Consider the following 5,043-nt stretch of genomic DNA (forward strand, 5'->3'; position numbering starts at 1 on the left):
ACCTTATCAGGTTTCTTTTGGCCCAATCCTCCAATTTGTCTAGGTCCCTCTGTATCCTATCCCTGCCCTCCAGTGTATCTACCACTCCTAGTTTAGTATCATCCGCAAATTTGCTGAGAGTGCAATCCACACCATCCTCCAGATCATTTATGAAGATATTGAACAAAACCGGCCCCAGGACCGGCCCCTGGGGCACTCCACTTGACACCGGCTGCCAACTAGACATGGAGCCATTGATCACTACCCGTTGAGCCCGACAATCTAGCCAACTTTCTACCCACCTTATAGTGCATTCATCCAGCCCATACTTCTTTAACTTGCTGACAAGAATACTGTGAGAGACCGTGTCAAAAGCTTTGCTAAAGTCAAGAAACAATACATCCACTGCTTTCCCTTCATCCACAGAACCAATAATCTCATCACAGAAGGCGATTAGATTAGTCAGGCATGACCTTCCCTTGGTGAATCCATGCTGACTGTTCCTGATCACTTTCCTCTCATGTAAGTGCTTCAGGATTGATTCCTTGAGGACCTGCTCCATGATTTTTCCGGGGACTGAGGTGAGGCTGACTGGCCTGTAGTTCCCAGGATCCTCCTTCTTCCCTTTTTTAAAGATTGGCACTACATTAGCCTTTTTCCAGTCATCCGGGACTTCCCCCGTTCGCCACGAGTTTTCAAAGATAATGGCCAATGGCTCTGCAATCACATCCGCCAATTCCTTTAGCAGTCTCGGATGCAACGCGTCCGGCCCCATGGACTTGTGCACGTCCAGCTTTTCTAAATAGTCCCTAACCACCTCTTTCTCCACAGAGGGCTGGCCATCTACTTCCCATGCTGTGATGCCCAGTGCAGCAGTCTGGGAGCTGACCTTGTTTGTGAAGACAGAGGCAAAAAAAGCATTGAGTACATTAGCTTTTTCCACATCCTCTGTCGCTAGGTTGCCTCCCTCATTCAGTAAGGGGCCCACACTTTCCTTGGCTTTCTTCTTTTTGCCAACATACCTGAAGAAACCCTTCTTGTTACTCTTGACATCTCTTGCTAGCTGCAGCTCCAGGTGCGATTTGGCCCTCCTGATTTCATTCCTACATGCCCGAGCAATATTTTTATACTCTTCCCTGGTCATATGTCCAACCTTCCACTTCTTGTGAGCTTCTTTTTTATGTTTAAGATCCGCTAGGATTTCACCGTTAAGCCAAGCTGGTCGCCTGCCATATTTACTATTTTTTCAACATGTTGGGATGGTTTGTTCCTGTAACCTCAATAGGGATTCCTTGAAGTACAGCCAGCTCTCCTGGACTCCTTTCCCCTTCATGTTAGTCCCCCAGGGGATCCTACCCATCCGTTCCCTGAGGGAGTCGAAGTCTGCTTTCCTGAAGTCCAGGGTCCGTATCCTGCTGCTTACCTTTCTTCCCTGCGTCAGGATCCTGAACTCAACCAACTCGTGGTCACTGCCTCCCAGATTCCCGTCCACTTTTGTTTCCCCCACTAATTCTTCCCGGTTTGTGAGCAGCAGGTCAAGAAAAGCTCCCCCCCCCCCCAGTTGGCTCCTCTAGCACTTGCACCAGGAAATTGTCCCCTACATTTTCCAAAAACTTTCTGGATTGTCTATGCACCGCTGTAGTGCTCTCCCAGCAGATATCAGGAAAATTAAAGTCACCCATGAGAACCAGGGCGTGTGATCTAGTAGCTTCTGCGAGTTGCCGGAAGAAAGCCTCATTCACCTCATCCCCCTGGTCTGGTGGTCTATAGCAGACTCCCACCACTACACCACTCTTGTTGCTCACACTTCTAAACTTAATCCAGAGACACTCAGGTTTTTCTGCAGTTTCGTACCGGAGCTCTGAGCAGTCATACTGCTCCCTTACATACAGTGCTACTCCCCCACCTTTTCTGCCCTGCCTGTCCTTCCTGAACAGTTTATAACCATCCATGACAGTACTCCAGTCATGTGAGTTATCCCACCAAGTCTCTGTTATTCCAATCACGTCATAATTCCTTGACATCACCAGGACCTCCAGTTCTCCCTGCTTGTTTCCAAGGCTTTGTGCATTTGTTTATAAGCACTTGAGATAACCTGCTGATCGCCCCTCATTCTCAGTATGAGGCAGGAGCCCTCCCCTCACAGACGTTCCTGCCTGTGCTTCCTCCCGGAATCATAATGGTCCCTTCTGACCTAAATATCTATGAATCTATGAATCATTCCATTCCCTAAAACATCCCCCAAACATCTGAGCCCCCCTACGATCCCCTGAGCATCTGAGCTCCCCCATATACCCTTGTCCAGCTGCTCTGTGAGCTGACTCCACCCCAGTGGTGAAATGTGCCCAGACACCATCCCAGGACAATCCACTTCTGCATCAATTGCTCTGCAAAGTTGCTCTGCAAAACTGCTCTGCCTTGTGCTCCTGACATATTTCCCTTGAGGCCCTCGGCTGTTTGGCTTCCTCCAGAGGTGTTAACATCTGTTCACAAGACTTTCTTTCCTACATGTTTCTTTGACCTTTTACCCTGGTTCTCTCACTTGATTAATAACACTGATCCCAGCTCCCACCTGCTCAGAGGTCACTTCTGGATGTTCTTCCTCAACTGCCTTATGTTCTTCCTCACCTGGCAGTGTCCTGTACCCATCTCTCAGCAAGGACAGCAGGCTCCTCAGGAACCCAGAATGGGGAGTGGAGGCAGTCAGGGCAGATGTGGCTGGAGCTGGGTGTGGAGGATGGGGTGGAGGAGACTGTGCAGGTGGGGAAGCCAGTGCAGCCCCGTGGTTGCTGTTCTCTGCAGGGGAAATTCACCCCTGTGCAGAGGGTCCAGCATGAGGCCCAAACCCTATTTATGTCCCTTTTAAGCCGAGAGGGAATTACCCCCTGGGGGAGCTGGGTCACTCTCACCAGGGACTGGAGACCAGGGTGGAGGCAAAAAGGTCAGGCTCATCCAATATCCCAGGCCCTGCAATCACTCAGTGACCTTCCACCCTGGCCCAGCTGTGCCAGGGGCTGTCTCGGTCCCCAGGCAGTGAGATGGGACGGGAGGCGTTTACTCAGTGACATTTTAGACTCAAACAAGCAAACCAGGTCCCTTCAGTTCTCAATCTTCCAGCCCTAAATAGAGAAGCTGTGGCCAGGGCGGGAAAAGGGGATGGCGCGGGGCAGGAAATGGGAAGAGGTGACAAATATCAGACCCAAGGAGGGGACAGAGCAGGTCAGAGAGAGGCTGCGGTGTCTCTGCTGCCTGAGCCCGGCAGACCCCAGGGGGCCTGGGAGCAGGGCGAGGGGCTGGCTGGAGTTTCCTACCAAGGAGAGCAGATAGGGGCAGATCCGAGCAGAGAGAGACTGGAGCTTCCCTTCTGCTGAAGTCAGACAGGGCAAAGGGGGAAGGTGGGAGAGGGAAGCGACTGCAGATTGTCCCCTGCCAACCCCGGCAGCAGCAGATGCTGCTTGGCTGTTTCCATCCCTTGCGATTCCCCCCAGCGCCCCGATGATCCTGTCTCTGTGCCTCTTGCTGCCTGGTGAGTATGTGGGAAGTCTGTGCTAATTTGTAGCAGGCTGGGAGAAAACAGAACTGAGAATAGCCCCCGGCCCGACTGTCGGCAAATCCTCTTCAGTGGGAGAAAAAATGGGAACCGGTGTAAACACTGAGTGTGAGAGGTTTCAGAGTAGCAGCTGTGTTAGTCTGTATTCGCAAAATGCATCCGATGAAGTGAGCTGTAGCTCATGAAAGCTTATGCTCAAATAAATTGGTTAGTCTCTAAGGTGCCACAAGTACTCCTTTTCTTTTTGAGTGTGAGAGCTGCTAGGCCAGATCCGCAGCTGGCGTGAATGGGTGTCGCTCCACTGGGGTCAGAGGAGACACATCCCCAGCTGGTGTAAATCAGTATAGCTGCACTGGAGTCAATGCCGGTTTACACCAGCTGAGGCTCTGGCCTTCTAGAGAGCTGAAGGGAAAGGTGGCCCCAGCTCAGCCAAGGTCTGTGTGCATGCGGAATCTGCCATGCCCCAGATCTAACGTCGTGCCTGGTTTGCTTCTTCAGCAACACACAAATCAGGAATGTTTTCCCCGTCGATTAAACGCAGGTTTTGTCCCTGAAGAGGGACCTTAAAAAAGAGGAAGATTTTATCTCCAGCACTAACCACACGGCACCTTTCTGTTCCCAGCGCTGAGTCCCAGCAGCCAGGAGATCTGCTCAGCTCCCGGTGAGTCCATCTGTCTGTTCCCAGACTCAGTCACCCCTCTGTCCATCTGTCTATCTATCTATCTATCTTGATAGAAAAGGCTTCCAGCTACAGAAGATTATTATTAATAATTATTATTACTGTGACCCCAGACACCCCACTCAGGGATCAGTTCCCTATTATGGCAGGTGCTGCACATCCCTATGTGATGCTCTGGCCCCTGCCCCCGAAGAGTTGACAGTCTCAGATCTGACATTATCCCCCTGTTACCCAGCTGTGCTGAAATAAGAGCCTGCTCCAGGGGTAGTGCACAGACCCCACAGACCTGGAGCAGGCAGAGTACGTCTACTCTGCAAGTAGAGGCCTGTGGCTGGCTCGTGCCCTGTAAACAGCCCAGTAGCCTGAACCCTGCGAGTCCTTGTCAGCTGGCACGGGTCAGCTGCGGGTTTCTGACTGAAGTGTAGACATACCACTGCAACCAGCTTCCTTTAGCAAACCGCTCCCTGGGCTCCAGCTGAAACGGACAGGGCTCCACCGACAGCCCCATTAACAGCTCCATTCCCATTCCCCTTCCCAGGTGCTTTCTCTGCCCCCACCCTCTACCTGAGCCAGACGTCCGCCCGGACGGGGAACTCTGTGCTGCTGCAGTGCTCCGTGATCTCCCAGGCCCCAGCCACCCACATCGTCTTCTGTAAAGATGGAGAGGAGGTTTCTTCCCAGATAGGCTCGGAGGAGAAGGTCATCTACAGCTGGGACCATGTGGTGACCAGGGGCAGCTCTGGGAATTACTCCTGTGGGTACGAGATCATGGACAGCGACAACCAGGTGAACAGATCCCAGCTCAGCCCTGCCCAGCTCCTCAGCATCACTGGTA

The sequence above is a fragment of the Chelonia mydas genome, chromosome 23 (genome assembly GCF_015237465.2).
Source record: "Chelonia mydas isolate rCheMyd1 chromosome 23, rCheMyd1.pri.v2, whole genome shotgun sequence".
Lineage (NCBI taxonomy): Eukaryota > Metazoa > Chordata > Testudines > Cheloniidae > Chelonia > Chelonia mydas.